The sequence below is a fragment of the Bubalus kerabau genome, chromosome 6, assembly GCF_029407905.1.
Source record: "Bubalus kerabau isolate K-KA32 ecotype Philippines breed swamp buffalo chromosome 6, PCC_UOA_SB_1v2, whole genome shotgun sequence".
NCBI classification, from domain to species: domain Eukaryota; kingdom Metazoa; phylum Chordata; class Mammalia; order Artiodactyla; family Bovidae; genus Bubalus; species Bubalus kerabau.
Genome location: NC_073629.1, coordinates 77,867,187 through 77,886,393, shown reverse-complemented (window position 1 = coordinate 77,886,393; position 19,207 = coordinate 77,867,187). Strand labels below are relative to the sequence as shown.

The 19,207-nt window shown below is 43.5% G+C and overlaps 1 protein-coding gene across 5 annotated transcripts in view; it reads right to left on the bottom strand.

Moving 5' to 3' along the window:
- GNG12 (G protein subunit gamma 12) overlaps positions 1-8,112 on the bottom strand; it is a 140,240-nt gene extending 132,128 nt beyond the window's left edge. For 2 of the 5 annotated variants that reach the window (XM_055585511.1, XM_055585515.1), the window contains exon 1: positions 7,977-8,112. The gene's annotated coding sequence lies outside the window, so the exon portion shown is untranslated. Of the gene's footprint in view, positions 1-7,952 lie in introns of all 5 variants that reach the window. The other 3 variants (XM_055585514.1, XM_055585513.1, XM_055585512.1) reach the window with 2 other exon arrangements.
- Positions 8,113-19,207: the final 11,095 nt, after the last annotated feature.

Sequence of the window (19,207 nt, the reverse complement as noted above, 5' to 3'; positions counted from 1 at the left end):
AAAACAGCAGAAGGCCAAGGTCCTAAGTGCAAGTCAGCACCTCCGTCCTTCGAACCACTGCCTTAGCAGTCTGACCCGCTACATGTGGCTGACCCTACCTGCTGTGCAGATTACCTCTCAGGAGAGGAGCCAAGAGGAAGGTACCTCTGACAGTCTGCTTCTCAAGGGTCAACTTAAAAGAGAGAGCATGCAAGCAGCACCAGCTGGCACTGTGAGGGACACAGACAAACCCCTTTTCTCAGGTATTGGTGGCTTTAGCAACAAACCTCCCCACTTCTCACTCGAAACTAGAAAAGTCTTTCTACCTAAGCAGCAGCTGCTCAGAGGTAAATTCCCAAGACCCCTGCAGTCGCTGTCCTTTGCATCCTGTCCCCAAGAGGAGGGCCCATGGCTGGTCAATAATACCACAGATCCCTCTGTCTATTCTCAGGGGACACCACTGCAGGTACTGGGCAATGCTGAGCAAGCCTGTTTGTTGGTGTTCAACTCACAGTAAACAATGTCAGAGTTGTTTCAAGTGCTGGTCTCAAGTGCTGGGTTTTACCTGCCCCTTAGGAAATGATGAACTGAAGAAGCAGCCTGTCAGAGGGAACATGCACCACTGAATGTGCAATTCCCAACAGATAGCATCAATTTTATCTTTGATTAAAAAGAACATTCGCTCATCTAGTTCACTGTGTGCAGAGAATGTGGTTTTATTCATTCATCCCAGTGGAATTTAATAAGTACCTACTATGTGCCAGACTTCTGCCTGCTCATGGCATTTAGAGGGTTACTGTGGCTGAAGGAGCCTGCTGCTCATCATATTGTGTCTTTGTGTGAATTAGGAAAAAGCCAGCCCTCCAAGTGGACCCAGTCTTGCAGGCTCAACGGAGTCATAAAGAAGCATCCCCTCCTCCTGGCAGAGGCAATTCCAGCCCAGGACACATGGCTTTTGGAGTAGATTTGAGCCCCAACTTTACCTCCTTGACCAGCTATTCCTGTGCAGTGAACAATCTATTGTTCAAAGCCACCCTGTCAAGAAGTCACAATTCAACTCTTCTGCTCCTTGGTGAGACATTCAACCTTCCCCTGACAACTTATCTGAGCAGCTGACTGTGACATTACATACCCACAAGAAGCCTCACGGTCTAATGTGTAGGCAACGGTCTAATAGTGCAAAAGTCTGGGTGATTTAGGTACAGGACAGGCACCAAGTCTGCCGCTCTCAACACTTTGCCAATTTGTCTGAGGTTCTGGTTGAATAAACCTGGCACGGTGGTTTCATATCAATAAAATTCTCATGATGTCTCAATAAGGTCCAAGAAAGTTTTTGGATTTTGATCCCTCTTTCCATCCTTAAATTTCTTTTGTTCATGTTGAGAGCTAAACTGCAGCAACTTCCCCTGAAAAAGCAGACAAAATTTGCAGTCACTGAAAGCTTGGGATCTTAAGTCAAAGGGCTTCAGGGAGGGGGCTAAAGGGTTAATGTCCAGTGTTCAGAGACTTTTCGGCTGGTGTGTGCTCACTCAGTCGCATCTGACTCTTTGAGACACTATGGACTGTAGCTCGCCAGGCTCCTTTTTCCATGGGATTCTCCAGGCGAGAATACTGGAGTGGGTAGCAATTTCCTCCTCCATGGGATCTTCCCAACCCATGGATTGAACCTGTATCTCCTGCATTGCAGGCAGTCTTGACCACTGAGCCACAAGGAAAGGCAGTAGCATCTGCAGCTAAACGAGAGCCTGCTTATTCTACGTGGGTAAAGTTAAGATTCCACCCCCATGGGCTCACGTGGGTTTGCACACAGCCGTTGGGAATGAAGGCAATTCTCTGTACACGGTATGTGAGTGCGGCAACGATCACTGACTCAGAGCCCTCTCCAGGGAGCGCTTGTGATGACACCAACCCCAGTTAAATCAGAGCTTACGCCCCTCTCCTCAGTCAACCAAGGGGATGCTATGTCAGTTACATGACACTGACTGCAAAGGGAATGGTAGCCTATTCTGTAAGAAAGCAAAGGGAATATAAGACCTGCTGGCCCCAAAGTCACCTGCATACAATAAATGCACATGAAAAATGACAAGAGATACTTAGCAACTGATTCACTAAAGCAGACCTAAAAGGAATTCTTCTTTGAGCTACTAATTCTCCAGCAGAGTTGAAAATATGAAGAGTCTTAACAGTCTACAACACCCTGGTTTTTATTATACAGTAATCCTCTGAAATGCAGACCCATTAAAAGAAGAAAAAAACCCTCCTTGTCAGAGGATGGCAACCAGACAGTCCCAGCTAAGCAGTTTTATGACACCCAGTAAAGCCGGACACAATAAACCAGACATGTAAGTGACACCAGAAATGATTTTCAAGAGACTTGGGATTAAATGGAATAATCCATCTAGAAGCAACCTTCGGTCAAATCACCTCCACCCTCTGCCCTGTGTCCCAGCCACCTGGCTCACTGCTCTTTCCTATATTCTCTAGAGAGAAGTGGGGAGACTGGACTTCCTAGTGTGAGCTTGTTCTAGAGTAGGACTTATGGCCAGTGCCCCCACTTGCTCTCAAGGTCCTCTCTGGGAGTCCAGGGATGGGAAAGGACAACTATACAGATCCCTTCAGGTCTGCTGCATCTCTGAGGCAATTGTGGAAGCTTCAACTTCTATGGCTGCAGAGGCGGTGAGCCTATTGGCAAGGCGCTGGTAATACTCCTCAGGCGGGTCATCTCACCTCTAACAGGAGCCCTCTCCTCCTGTTTCTCTTGATTTATAGCTTCTAAACAATACTTCCTCCATAAAGCCCTCTTTTTCCAACCCCACTTTTAGCAGGATGCACCTTCACTGAAGTGGCTGCAGAGTGCTTAGTGGATGGGATGTACAGTCAGAACAACCCCAGGTCCCAGTCTCATCTTGCCACCTGGGGAGCCTCAGCTTGCTCACCTGTGCTGCTGTGAGGACTACACAAGAACATAAACATAAAGGAATTAGACTTGGGCTTAGGATGTAGAACAGCTCCGTCAAAGGAGTTGCACGATTGTGCTATATATTTTTTTAACCTATTGACCTTTCCCATTAAACTAAGTGCAGTATGTCTTCCTTGTGACCATCTTGGAGGCCTCTGACATGTGACAGGTGCCATATGCCCACAACTCCTCCAGTCAGGGCTAGGACGTAACAGATCTGGGAAGTGACAGTTTCCATAAAGTCAGGGTTGGCTGTTCACTGAGTCTGCACGCAAACCTGAAGTTCAAACATCTTTTAAGAAGATAAACCTACTACAAACTTCCAAAAGGGTCTCTCTTACTACTAAATAATTCTCACATGTAAGTCCAGAACCTTCAATTGCTTATGCAAGCTGTTTTTTCCTCTAAACAAAACCAAAATCCTGCTATTTACAGCTAATCAGGTTTTACTGATTGTTACACAAATAGACTATTATTTATTTGGGGCAGGAGGAGAAGGGGACGACAGAGGATGAGATGGCTGGATGGCATCACCGACTCGATGGACATGAGTTTGAGTAAACTCTAGGAGCTGGTGATGGACAGCGAGGCCTGGCGTGCTGCGATTCACGGGGTCACAGAGAGTCAAACACGACTGAGCTACTGAACTGAAATAAATACATGCTCACTGGAGAAAATATGGGGAGAAGCACCCCAATTCCACCATCCATTTGTCTGTTCTTTTGTTTTCTATGCATAGTTAAACTTTTAAAAAATCAGTTGGAATTGTAGTAACGCACTATAACTGGGAACACTGCCCTTCTGCTATTAACTTATCCTAAGGTAAATGGCACCCCACTCCAGTGTTCTTGCCCGGAGAATCCCAGGGACAGAGGAGCCTAGTGGGCTGCCGTCTATGGGGTCGCACAGAGTCGGACATGACTGAAGCGACTTAGCAGCAGCAGCAGCAAGGTGGACTTTATGGATCATGGATTTTTTTTCAAGTATCTAATAAGAAAGGAAAATGGGATTGCGATCCAAAAGAATTAATTTGTTAAGCAAATCAACACTGCAATCCATTTCATGTTTAAAAGACACAACGACAATTGCCTGATGGTATTCTCTTACTTCTTGAACACTGCTTGATAGGACTTTATCGATTACTGAGCCTTTTTAGATTCAGGGGAAACATTAAAATTTCATATGGTTGTTTTCCTGTTACAAAAACAATGCATGCTCATAACATGTAGAAAATCTTAGTAAGCAATAATTTAATGCTAATATTTATTGAGCATAGACTATGTCAGGCACTGTGCTTTAGTGAGATAAACTCATTTATCCCTCCCAACATCTCATTGAAGCACAGAGGTATTAAGGAACTTGCCCACATGCTGCACGCCTAGAAGCATGAGCCTGGAATCCATCGCTGTGCCATAATGTTCTAAGAGTGAAAGGAATCAATAATTTATTCAATCAAGTCCTCCGCTGCTTCACAGTATAATGTCATAGGCAAGAAATGATTCATCATAATGCTGTACCCCTTATAGTTATTTAAAAATATTATAAGCATGATCTCTGAGTCCCTATGGAACAATTAGTAAATGAAAAGTCATCTGTGGCACAAGATGCAATTCCAATCAGCCCAATTCTAAGCACCTGATGTGCGTTAAGAAAACAACAGGTTTTCTTGTTAAAAGGGTTTGTTTTAAAGATGGAAACATTTTTCTAAAATTCTGCAAATGAGTCAATGATGTGACGAGTGGATTCCCTGAATTAACTGGACACCCAGTCTCACAAAAATTTACCATCAGTCACAATGCTTTTATAAAACATTTACGAACTGGGTCTGCATGCAAACCCAAATTTCAAACATCTCTTAAGAAGATAAATCTATAAATTTCCAAAAAGGTTTCTCTTTTACTGTTAAATAGTGCTGCTAATTATTCCTAAACACTTCTTATGGCTTATCTGTTATCAGTGGACATCAGTACATGAAAAATAACTAGATACCCTGGGTCACATTTTTTCATACTTTAATGAAAAATTATATTAGGTAAAAGATACACATTTCTGTTTATAGCCTATCCAGGGATAATAAGCATAGCTTTTTAAATGTAAAGTTCTCTTTACATTTAAAATATGATTAATGGAATGTTTCTGATTGCCTGGCTCTAAAAATATTATACGACTATAACTTCACACTAAAAGCACATTAAAACTATTAACTCTAGTAATTGTAATTATTCATACTGCTGTTGAAAATATATGACACACTCATGTATACAAATATTTCAGATATTTAGACAGATAGTTGGCTAGATAGATATCTATAAAACCAGGTAATGTCTTTGGAATTTAATTGCTCTAGTATTTCCAGAAGCTCTATCTATCTATTGATATCTATCTATAAATTCAGATGCCTTCTTGATGTCTCTATGTTTCCAGAAGGTTCAAACTGCCATCTTTCACTTTATCGGATGACTGGCTGCTAGAGTCAGTTAATAAAATATCTAATAATCTTGACTATTATCTATGTATTAGGTGCAGTGTTCTCCAAAGATTGTTTCACATACTTTCATAAAAACCCTCGAGACTGAGACCACACTCATTCTCATTTTACAAATCAGACTGAAAATGGTTAAGTAACTGATATTCCCATCCACATCTGTCCAGCACCGAAACCATACCTCAAACCACTGTTAAGCTGCCTCTCTGCCAAATCAGACTCCAGAAAAATTTGACTTCCACTACTTGCCTCCCTTAATTAAGCTTAAGCTGACATATAAACTTAAAAAAACACCCAACACGAATCCAACAAATTAAATGACATAATTCCAAATCTGATTTTTTTTTTCCCGTGAGAGGTTTTTTAACATAAAAAAAAACAAAATTAATCTGGTATTTGCTAGCCATTTCTTCAAGTGCTTTGACTATGCAGCTTTCTGCTGTCACTACTGGACAAATCACCCATGTCCTTCAACAAGTGACAACGTAAGCCCAACGCTGCAAAGCTCACTGTTAGAGAGCTAAGCTTTCAAATGAGACTGGAGCCTGCTACATTGAAAATTTTTATAGTATTAATCTTTTTGGTTTCTTGTGAAACACAGACCAACATCTTAATGTATTTCTAGACAAATCTAAATTCTGTCTGGATTCATCATCTTCCTGAATTACCTGGGTTAAAAACAGTAAAAACATGACTGCATTTTTTTTTTTTTCTCATAAGGCCTAAAGGAGCAGTCCTTAGACTGTTTGGCATTTTTTGGATTTAAACCAGGGTTTTATGGTGCTAATTAACTGTTAGAGAAGGCAAAGAAACTGAACAGTCGATCCCAAAGTCCTCTTATCACTGAAGTCTCTGTAAAACGTTTGATTACTTAAAAAAATTATGTATGTGTGAATCATAAGTTTGTTTATTGAAAAAAGGGCTTCCTGACACATACACTTTGGTTGTTTTTTTTTTTTTTTTTGTAAGAATCAAAACAGTTCCTTACTTGATTGTGGCTGTTTTGGCAACAGTTAAACTCAACCCCGTCATTCTAGCGCTGCCTGCCTTCCTGGTTCTCCTAGGTGAGGGCCGCCATCCTGCGATAATTTATACGCAGGGCTAGGACGCACCAGCAATGGTGCAGTGTGGTGACGAGCACTTTAGAAACAAAGCCAAACTCCGCTTTTAAAGCAGAGAACACACGTACACAGTTCCCGTCTCTGACAACGTCCAAAAGATTCCTTATAGACAACCTACTCAGACGAAGCTACAGCAGCCCCAGGAAATATAAACAGAGTCCGCAAAGACCAGGGGGGAGGGGGGCCGCCGGGGGGGACAGGAAACAACTGATGGGAAGGAAACCGATCATGTGAAGTTTGCCCGACTCCACAAGGTCTAATACATTCCGGTTTGTTTCCACTCGGAGCAGCCATTAAACGTGCCCTGACACGTGGGCGCAGGGGACCTCCCTTCTCGCCGGTTTTTGGCCATTTCCTTCACTGTGCGCTTGTTTGTATACAACCTCGTCCGGACAGGGGGTGACCACAAGATGACAGGCCTCGGCAGTTCCTTCACTCGGATTTCTAGTTGTCCAAAGTTTCACTCCACGGCGGGGATTTAACGAGAATCACGAGGTCCTTTTCGAAAGTTATGAATGGTTTAAGTTTACAAGACACAAACAGAAGGCGAGGGACTAGCGAGTGTGGGGCGACTTCAGCCGCAGCGTTTTAAAATTAGCTTTAATTGATATGCCCTAGTTAAAATTAAAAAGGGGGGTGGGGAGTCACTCTGATCTACGCAGTAAGTGTCGGGGGCAATACTTGAAAAAGAAAAATCACTCAAGACTCACGTCCGAGTCTTGACTTCCTCATACCACCTGCAAATACAGTCTCCTGGCCACTCACTTCTCGGGGGGTCCCTCGCGGGATGTGTGATCGGAGTCCTCTCGGTGACCCGCTATTTCCCCGCCAGACCCCCAGCGCCTAGCGGGTTCCAGGACTGTGCACTCGCCGCCCAGTCCCCAGAAAGAGCGGAAGAAAGTAGGAAAGAGGGGCGTGGCGCCCCGGTTTCCCCCAGCTGCCTGCCCTCTTCCCAAACCTGGCACCACCGCAGCTGGAGCCAGCGGGGAACCCCGGAGCCTTCCAGCCCCAACCTGGCCGCGGGGCGCACGGCTGCGGGCCGGCCGCGGAGCCAGCGTGAGGGGAGACCTCTCCTCCTGCTTCAGCCCTCGTCCCAGGGACCGCGTCCCCAGACCTAGCCCCGCAGGACCCCCGGTTTCCCGGGCCATCTGGCCGTCGCCCGTCGAGGGCGAGCGCGCCGCCCGTCTCCCGGTCTCGGCGTCCCTTGCCCTCCACCCCCATCGCGGTCTCCGGCGCCCAGTGCCCCGACCAGTCCCCGCCCTCCGGGACACTCTTCCCTCCTTCCTTCCTTTCTCCGTTCCCTCCCTCCATCTCGCTTCCCAGCACCAGGAACTGGGAGGCGGCTCCCGAACTGGTCGGCCGACGCCCAGCGCTGCGCCCCTGTCCCCTCGGGGACCGGACTTGCCACCTGCGCCCGCCGCTCGGTGCTCACTCGCCTGCCGGTGCGCTGCCCCTGCCGCCACCGCCGCTGCCGGGGACTCTGTCTCTAAGGGCTCCTGGAGACGACTCCGACCTCTCCTCCTCCTGCTGCTCCTCCGGGCGGGGGCCGGCTCCGCCTCGCTCGGGGTAGGCGGGGCGGACAGACCGACGGGCGGGGCGGCGGCGACGGCCCAGGACTCCTTCCTCCCGGCCGGCCCGCCTCCCTCCTGCCCAGATGCCCTGGCTGTTCCCTGGTCTGGCTGCTGAACCCGGGTCGAGCTTGGGCCGGCAGAGGAGAAAAGTCGGCAGCATTGAAGCCAGCAGACATCTGGCAGCCTTGGCCACCCCTCAGGGTCCCTTCCTCGAATTCCCCGAAGCTTTGGAAGTTCAAGGATTCTCGGGTCCCCCACTTAGCGACCCTCCACAGGGCTGCTCTGACTCCTCAGCAGTTGCTTTCCCTTGCGAACTCTAGGCACCCCTTCTGCCAACCGTCCCTTAGGCCACGAATATGCCAACCCCCTACATAAAAGTTAGGCTCTACTCCAGGAATTTCTTAAGAAAACAGTCACGGTAAAATTTAAAGGGCCCTGGGGCCACCGAGTGGTTTTGCTTCCCAGAAAATGGAGCTATAACTGCGGATTGTTGAATTTGAAGTACATCCACCCATCATGAGCTTCCCCTCCATCTCTCACCATGAGATTTGTATTTCCGAATGCCTCGTACGTGGCAGAATTCTGCCTATTGATTGAATTAATTAGATTTGGTAAGTCTTTTCTGGAGGGACTCAGGGTGAGGTAGTTTGAAAAGCCACTTCTATTTCCATGAACTTCAGGCTATTCCTATGCACAGCCATTCAACGAACGTTCACGGAGCACCTGTGTGTGCCCAGCATTCCGACAAAGGTGATTGGAGAGAGACAAAAGTGACTGGAGAGAGACGAAGATGATTCAGACGTGGGACTCACCCTCAAAAAGTCCAGAAAGAGTGAAAAAGATGGATGTGCAGAAATCTTACCACCCAGCAGAGTTCTTGCATGCTCCTAGGAATCAGCTTTCTTGTTTGACAGAATGTAGAAAAAGGAGGAGAGGAGGCCAAAGGAGGACACTTGGAAACAGTGTGGGTCGAGTCCATACTTGAAGTGGAGTCTTAAATCATTGCTGAAAGACGCCTGTGTGTTGAGCTTCACCCGCTGGAGAGGAATAAGGCCTAGGGAAGTAAGGAGCCAAGTACAGGAGGAAGGACACTGCTTTTCATTTTTCCCTCCTGACCCCTACTCAAGTACCATTCTTGGTGAAATCTTCCACCGGGCTGCAGAAAGGGGGCTATGGGTATAGGAAGTCAGTGGTCGGATGCCTTGTCCCCGGACTGTGGTTCTTTCAATCTGTGGATGGCAGTGGTTGTTGGGATGCAAGCCACAGCCTGCCAGGGGAGCTCAGTGTTCCTTGCTTTGTACAGTGGTAGGAATTGTTTGACTGATTCACAGATACTGACAGTTCCAAGGATATATGCTGAACAGAACAGCCTAATGCCAACTGGGACTAAGACCATCATACACTGTATCTTCTGGCCACAGACTACAGAATCAACTCCTAAAGCCCTACCAATAATTTCCATTTCTGGAGCACTTTAGAGTTTATCGATGCTTTCGTGTATGTAATCTCATCTGGAAACTGAGGTGCCAAGAAGCTTTTGAATTATTGAAGCTTTTCTAATTTAGTGTTATTCAAAGTGTGGTCCATAGAACAGTGACCGTCTGGGAACTATTACCCATCTGTGATGGGATAAGCATAGAAACTGAAGGTGAACATATTAAAACTTATATAGCGATTTGAGTAATTTTCCTGCCTGTTGAACTTAATAACTAAAAATATGGCCTTGTATTCTGTATGTCTCTTTTCTTTTTCTCATTATCCATTTTGTATTTATCATGTTGAATAAAAGCATCGGCCACAACAGATTGAAAATAAAATCCCACAGATAGTTTGAGAGGCACTGATCTAGGCAGGAGCAAGGCAAGAATAAGAGCTAACGTTTTCACAGCAGATGTTGCTTTAAGTGCTTTACATATATTAACTCTATTAATCCTTCTAACCACCCTAGCAGGTAGGCTCAGGGAGGTGAAGCAATGTGATCCCAAAGTAGCAAGATCAGAATTCCACTCGAAGAGTCTGGCTCCAGACTTCATGCTTTTACCTACGACCCTTTAGCCAGTGTTCTTTTTGCTCTGCTGTGTCTAAACTTCAGTCATTCACATTTCATCTACATATTGCTGTACCTCCTGTATGATTTCTTAAATTTATATTTTTGATTGACTTACTTTTGTGATTTCTTCCATATATGATGCTTGTGGTTAGTAATTTAACAAGTGAAATCATGACTTTGGTAAACTAGCATCAGTCTCTCACTTTGGATCACAAGGTATATGCTTAACTCCAGCAGTTGCTGTCAATGCCCCACCATATCCCCTCTGATCCTTCTCCAGTTTCGTGCACGCTGGCTCCAGGTGTGGGTTCATTCCCATCACCCATGCCTGGCACCTGCATCTCATTGTCAAAACACCATACTCAGCTGCAAGATTTACAGCTCACAGAACAGCTGAAAGTACCTGGGAATTAATGTTCCCCTACCCCTGCCTCAGCCTTTAAACAGTGACTAAGGACTATGGCTGTATAAATACTCCAGTTCCTTTGCCCTCAATTGGGATAACTTCAGGGTAGATCTCCAGGGTCTACCGGGCTCCCTACAAGACTGAGCCAAATTCTCTCCCCACTTCTATGGGACTGATGCCACATTCTTCCTTGTCCTTCTTACCCTTTTGGGACCTGCTTTTCACTCCTTCCTAGGAACATATTCTAATCAGGACAAATTATATAATTGGCAGGGCCTGGCACAAGATTTTTAAATGTTCATGAATTATTAAGAATCTGAAGGTGGCAAGAGACTATCAAACCAAGTACAGGGCCCCATGTGACTGCACTGGTGTGCCACTTTACACTTTGCATGACAGCGACGCTGGCCTGAACACTAATAAGTAATTTTCACATGAGTTCTCATCTCAGGGTCTGTTTCTGGGGAATCTCAAGCTAAGATAACAACTATTACAGTAAAAGCCAGCACATTCAAGGACTATCTGAATCATCTTGTCTAATATACTGGTGGTCAGCATCCCATAGCTTGCGAGACCATCTTGTAGGAGGATGGGTCATGCCAGGTTGTATGTAAAGAGCTTTAACCACAGGAAATGGTATAGCAGATGAGAATGGTTTAGGTTAACAAGTGATGTGGCAAGAGATGTGCATTTTCTTCTTAATTCTGACAGTGATACACACAAAGCATGAAATTGAGCAGTATCTTAGACTGAGTTACCTGGAAACATACCTTGCATGAAAAAGGCTTATTGATGAGTGGCTAAAAAGATATACCTGTAAGGAAGTGAGGCTGGCAGGATAGCGGAGAGGAAGATGCTGACTCTCAACATGGTTATGGCTAGACCTGTAGTCCAAAGGCAATAGGAGGTGGGTGGCTCTTCAGAAATCGACCAAATCGAGTACAAGGTATTACACCTTTATATCTCCATATCCTGCATTCCTGGGAAGAGGTGTAGCATTGGGCAAAGCAGTTCCCTGAGGGCAATGCTCACTGATGGATACAGTTGTGACTGGTCAGAAACCAATGTTACCAACAATTCAGGAACAGGTGTGCCCTGAACAGAGGGTCTAGGAGAAGTTGCACAGCATACAGGACAGATGGGATATCTCTAAGATCGCACTTGAGGTTATACCCAGTCATAACTGGCATACTCAGCCCAGCCCAGGAATGCCTGACCCCTTGGTCTTCCTTGGAGCACTCAAGCAATGCTTGGTTGCATTTTGCCTTCTTATTTGCTTTATACTAGGAACCTATTTAATTTCCCATTTTTCCTTTCTCCAGACATTTTAAAACTCTTTTTTCTTTCCCTTTCTATTTTCTGGTCCAACTATTTTCTACCCTCCAATAGCACTTGAGAGAAATCAATCAGTCAGTTGCCTATGAAAGAGTGGCAGTGTAGTGAAGTAAAATCTTACGCATAATGAAACGAGGCCCTTGAGATTAAGTCCTGGCTTTGCCACTAACAGTCTGTGAATTTGGGGCAAGCACATCACCTTATGGAGTTGTTGCTTGTCTTTAAAAAGAGATTTACAATGGTCTCTGAGATTCCAGTTCTTTGAAATTAAAAAAAAAATGTTTTAAAAGATAACTTTCTCTGCTGTATTCATGAAGCATGCAAGACAAATAGTTTTATAACTCAGGACAGCTGATTTTTTAACTTAATTGCAATTTGTGATGTAAACTTCCACTCAGTATTCAACAATACTTTAACCACAGGCTCAGTCAGAAGATGGGGGAAGAGAGATGAAAGAATGAGGCAGATCAGTCGGTCTGTGATTGGATCTCCACAGACTTCAGAACAATTTATCTGGGATATCAGAGTTGCTTCCTAAGGATTTTATTTATCTTAATGCACATGGCCACACTCTTTGTCTGAACCTGCCCTAAAAGTTATGGAGAACTGCCTCCTTTTGAATAGCTTACCTGGGTTAGTGTTTCACAAACTGGTTTTTCTGCTCAGTCAGAGGCTGCCATCTTCTCATGTAGAAGTTAGATCAGGAAGAAGCACCCACAATCTTGGAAATCCCCAAGTAACTTGTTGAAACATGTATGGGCACAGGCAGGAGCTATGACATAAACTATAACTATAGATTGGTAGTCAATTCAATGCTGTGCCATACTCAAATAGATGGAAGCCTCCAGAGGCTTGGGTGGGAGTGGCCCAAAACTGAGTTATTAACTCAAGTGAAAGTGAAGTCGCTCAATCGTGTCTGACTCTTTGCAACCCTGTGGACTGTAGCCCACCAGGCTCCTCTGTCCATAGGATTCTCCAGGCAAGAATACTGGAGTGGGTTGCCATTTCCTTCTCCAGGGGCTTTTCCCGACCCAGGGATCGAATCCAGGTCTCCCGCATTGCAGGCAGACACTTCAAGTTAGTTGATTACTAACTCAAAATGAGCTTTCTGACTTATTACAGAGCTAGGCTCTCTAGCTCTGGAGAACGGAAGTCCCAGACACTATTTTATAGAGGTCAAGTACGTGGGCTCAAGAATTAGCAAAATTTCCCATCATTGGAAGGATTCAACCACTAGTCAGCTAGGAAGCAGAGATATAGAGGTTATCAAGGTAAGCAACCCAAATGTCCACTAGAGGAGATATGATACCTCCATCTAAAGCACTCTGTGAAAAGAGATAGATCTAAATATATTCACATGGAAATATGCCACAAATTTATTTTTGAGCATAGAAAGCAAGTTATAGAAGACCATGCATAGAATTTCCCACTCATGTATAAAAAAGCATATATACACCAGCACAAATGTCTGTATGAGTAAATCTGTGATGTTTGGCAAAATGTTAGCAGTGATTTTCTCAAGGTGGTACGGTTTTGAGTAACATACACTTTTTTTTACATTGCGTGTTTTTTTCTTTTCACCATGACGGTATATCTTTTCTTTGAATAACATGGGGTTTCTCTCTCTCTCTCTTACACACAAACACATAAACACTTATCTTTTCATGTTATAAATAGAATAAAAAAAGCACTTTGTCAATCAGTGGTTGGAAAACTATGGCCAAGAGGGCTAGACCATCAACTGTTTCTGTAAATAAAGTTTTGCTGGAATGCCACTACACCCATTCTTTTATCTATTGTCTTTGACTGCTTCTACTTACAGAACAGAATGGTTATGACAGAAATCTTATGGGTCTCAAGGCCTAAAATATGTATCTGCCTCTCCAGAGGCAGAAAACTTGTGGCAATCCCTGGTGTAGACAATTAGAAAACTTTTCAATATGGCAAATTGAAGCTTGCTGCTGCTGCTGCTAAGTCACGTCAGTCGTGTCTGACTCTGTGTGACCCCATAGACGGAAGCCTACCAGGCTCCTCCATCCCCGGGACTCTCCAGGCAAGAACACTGGAGTGGGTTGCCATTTCCTTCTCCAATGCATGAAAGTGAAAGTGAAAGTGAAGTCGCTCAGTCCTGTCTGACTCTTAGCGCCCCTATGGACTGTAGCCTACCAGGCTCCTCCGTCCATGGGATTTCCCAGGCAAGAGCACTGGAGTGGGGTGCCATTGCCTTCTCCGAAATTGAAGCCTAGATTTCACTAATTCTTCAGATTTTAACATATCTGAATTTTCTTAAAAAATACAAAACCTAAACATGGTCTGTATATTTTAAAGTACCTCCCAGTTCTGAGTAGTGATTACAATAACACAGCAAAGAGGCAATATGTATCTTTGGTCTTTCTTTCCCTCCTTCTTCTTTTCCTGCTGTTCTTTCTTGTCCTCCTCCTATTCCTACTCATTCTTCCAAGAAGATATGGTAAGTCTCACGCTATCCATTTTGCCCTCAGATGATTTTCCACTTGAGTAAGGACTAGATGGAGAACGGAGGTTCCTCTCTCCTTCTGGCTGGGTCTCGCCAAGATAAAATGATTGGGGAAGTTCTGGACAAAATAAATTATCCTGTGGAAGGAAGGGTGAGCTCTCAAAGGATCCACCCAGACTTGGGTGAAAGCAAGCCAGGGAAGTTGCAGAGGATCAGAGAGTAGAACACTCCAGAGGGGAAGCCTGGGAACTGGATGGAACAAGTCCCATCTCTCACTCTTCTCATTTCTCTATCCACGATCCTCCAATTTTCCTGAAAGCTTCCCTTCCTGAATAATCCATCTGGCCTCAAGGTATGCAGAGGAGGTTTGGGATGTTTCTCCTTCACCATCAGTGGTACTCAGCATGAACACCTTCAGTTAGAGAGACCACACAGCAAGGATAGCTAGTGCCAGTCTGGCCAAGCCAGGCCCTTGCTCACTGCCAGAATTTGGCCAGAGGAGCTGGATGTTGGCCCTGATGTGGAATGTACGCAGATGCTAACTAATTAAATGGTTCAACAGAAACCTTCTCTTTGTCAAGCACTCACCCCAGACATTCCCTGAAGAAAAGGCCCCTGCAGTGTCAGAAAGAGAAGCAGCCTGATAGATGATTAGATTATCAATCCATCTATAGCCCATGCCACAAGGTTTTGACTCAGACACAGTCAACCATGTGGATCTGTAAGCTAAGTTGTGATGAGAATGGAAAGTATTTTCTCTGACACTCTGATAACAGACCTGCTAATTTCATTTAGCTTTATATTCTGGGGAGAATGGAGCATACTTTGCCTGCAACCTCTGTTATTCCAATTTACACTGCATTGTTCTCAAAGTATCTAAAATGTTTTTTTTTTTTTCCCCAGAGTATTGAGTAATCTAAAAAAATGTGATTAAAATGCTATTTTTCTTAGTATTCCAATATTACTCTAGAAATACTGAGATAATAGAATAATACCAACAAAAATGCCATGATTTAAGTACAAAATCCTGGCATCATTATTGGTATTATTCCATTATCTCAGTGTTTCTAAAAAAAAAAAAAATATGGACTAATCCTGTCCTGAGACTACACTGAATTATAGACCACATTCAAATTTTGAATGAATAAAGGTGCATTAATTTCAAGAGTGTTCTGACCATTTCTGTTTAAACACTCTCTAGATGTCTTATCATTGTTTTCTCTCCTATTTCCTAGATTACTAGGTAGGTTGCACATTTTTTCTTGTATTTATTAGTCACGTTTGGTCCTACTACCAGTTTGGGCATGGATCATTTTCACAGGTTTCTGATGAATTCTGCTGGATATATTTGTATTTCTATAAATAGCCTTGATCTTTGTTCTGGAATATAGTTAAGTTACTGGAACCAAATTTATCCTTTTAGGTCTTGCTTTTAAGATTAATTTGGCAGCATTAAAGTGGTTATTGCTCTAGGGCTAATTTCTCCCCCTATTGAAGACAAATTGTTTGTCTACCCAATGATCCATAAATCTTGAGGTTTTCCAGTCTGGCTGGTGGAAAGAGGCAACATTTCTGGCCCTGCATCAACATCAGGCACTGTTACCATTGATCCTTACAGCTGGTTCTTCCCTGGCCTTGATTAGTTGCTTTACCTGAATGAGTTCATCATCACTCATCATCAGTTCAGTTCAGTTGATCAGTCGTGTCTGACTCTTTGTGACCCCATGGACCGAAGCAGACCAGGTTTCCCTGTCCATCACCAACTCTCAGAGCCCTTGCTCAAACTCTTGTCCATCAAGTCAGTGATGCCATCCAACCATCTCACCCTCTCTTGTCCCCTTCTCTTCTTGCCTTAAATCCTTCCCAGCATCAGGGTCTTTTCCAATGAGTCAGTTCATCATTATATTCAGAGGGGACTTTCGGTGAGTCTCTGGGTTCTCTTTGTTCAGCTCTCTTCGATCTCATGCTCCTTCCCATGAATCCTAGTTGCTTTGATCTCCCTGAGTTCCTGTACCTATCTCCTTGACCCAAGGAGCCCATCAGCTCCTCTTGAATTCCCACCTCTCTGCTTTGCCTGGAAATACCTTCCAAGTAGTCAGCTCCTTTCATTTGTATTTCATCTTTCTGGGATCACCATCCTTTTGTCACCTGATGTACAGTGTTTTGCAAACTGTTGTTTCTATATTTTGTCTGTTTTTAGGTTATTTCAGATAGGGGGGTAAAACCAGTTCTATACTATAAGTAGCAGTCTCCCCATCACTCTAAACCATACATTATTCTTCTTTTCTACTTATCATTACAAAATATTATTTGGTACATTTATTTTTAAGGGGCTTCCCTTATAGCTCAGTTGGTAAAGACTTTGCCTGCAGTGCAGGAGACCCGGGTTCGATTCCTGGGTTGGGAAGATCCCCTGGAGAAGGAAATGGCAATCCACTCCAGTAATCTTGCCTGGAGAATCCCATGGACAGAGGAGCCTGGCAGGCTACAGGCCATGGGGTTGCAAGAGTTGGACACGACTTAGCGACTAACACCCCCAACCCATTTTTTTATTGTCTGTCTCCCTTATCAGACCCTAAGATATATGAGGGAACTTATTATGTTTATTAGGTTTACTGTTGCATCCTCAGCTATTATATAATAACATTTATTATTCTACTATATAATATATAAGAATAATATAATAGTGTTCAATAAATAATGAATGAATGAATGTGAATGAATGAATGAAAGTTAGATGAGAGCCAGATCATGGGAGACTTTGAATGCCCAGCAAGGAGATGGAAGAAGTTTTGCAGAGAGTAGAGGCTCTTATTCCAAGCCTAGAAAGACATATATAAAATCCTATTCATTTGCAATTTGAGGACCTTGTGGGGTGCTTTGCTAGTGACTTCACTCAAATTCCTGTCTTTGTAAATCTGCCCAAGCTCTTGGTAGATTAGGTCACATTTTTGGAATCTGTTTGTAACTGAGGAACCTGGCAGTCATAATGAATCTTGCCTTTGACCCTGCCTCCTAATCTTAATGGCTCCAAGCCCTTTACAAATATTAATTATGTCTCACAATGGAGTTGCCACCCTGACCTCTTTTCTTAGGCTGGTATCACTGGGACCAGTGTTCAGCATTTCTGTCCCATAATAGCAAACTTATTCCTCTCTTTCTAAAAGAGAAAGGTTAGGGTAGTATTTTTACCAACATTCTTAGTCAGTTAGTGTCCTAATGACAAGCTTTACAGGTGAATAATTTTCTTAAACTTCATATGATAATTGCAAAAGCATCTCCACTGGTATTTCTGACTTGCCTTTAAGACAATGCAGGCAGGATAAAAGTATTTGAAATTATAGCTACACTTACTTTGTGTTTTTCCCCTTTGTTAGTTATATTGTTAGTTATATCCCTTTTGTTTGTTATGTCATATCAGGGATATAATATATAACTAAAAATATGTATATTGGGTTGCATATTCTAAGTCTGTACTGATGACGTGCACAACAAAAAATATTTAGGGATCATAGATCTAGTCTCTCCCAACCCACCCTAAATGAGGCCGGATTACTCTTCCTAGAAGGCACCTTTAACTGTTTTCCTTTCTTCTGCCAGTACAAATGAGTAAACAACAATGAGTAACCCAAACCCTCACTCACACCTTCTATGGCTTCAAGATGAGAAAAGTGACAATTAAAAAGAAGGGAACTTTTCTATGCAGAGACACATTCAGTCCACAACTGTTAATAAGCCCTCACATCTGTACAACACATTGTAATTTTAAATGTGCTGAACTTTGCCTACAGGCCCTTTGATTTCAGAAGAATATGGGTCTGCTCCAAGACAAGATTTGTATATATTTAGTTCTACTCTAGACATGAGTTTGGGTAACCTCTGGGAGTTGGTGATGGACAGGGAGGCCTGGCGTGTTGTGGTTCATGGGGTCATAAAGAGTCAGACACAACTGAACGACTGAGCTGAACTGTTGAAGCCTGTCAGGCCCAGTTAGAGACTAAATTATGGACCCAGAACAATAACTGCAAGACCACGACTATTTCCCAAGGCTCTATCAGTGCATGTTAAGAGACACAATTACTGAAGAGATGATGGAAATAAGGAAATTTAGACATATGAAGTTATTTACTATAATTATACAGAAATAGCAATTGAGTAAAAACCAAGCCCAGTACATTGTGTGTGTGTCTGTGTGTGTGAATATGCAAGTGTGTGTGAGTGCTTAGGAAGGGGGACAGGGATTACCAATACACCAGATATGTGAATAAAGAAGCTATTATGGAAGAGGAACTTCTGGCCCTGGATAAATACCACCTGACACCAACTGGATTAGAAATGGAGTGTCCAGTTGAGCCTTTTCTGAATTCCTAACGTACAAGCTCATGAACAAAGTAAAACCGATTAGTCGTCAAGTTTTGGCACAGGAGAGCTGAGAGTTGTAGACATCCCGTGAATACCTGGATCAAACGCTGCCTGAAGCAGAACTACCCCTGGATTTTGAGTGAGCCAGTACATTCTTTTTAGATAGTTTATGCTAGTGCATGTTGGGTTTCTGTCACTTCCAACCAGAAGAATTGTGAATAATACAGTGACTGTCTTTTAACTCAGGTGCAGAAGCTTCAGCTAATCATAATTCTCAGCTCTTGACTTAACTCTCATTATCAGTCTGTTCAAGGACCTTCTCTTATTTGATTTATTGAATTTCTATCCATACCCTTTTTACCCTATTCCTATGCCCATTCCCTTCTATTCACAGACAAACATTTTAATTCTGTTGTGTATCTTTTTATTTGTATGTGTCCTTACAAAATACATATTATTTTTT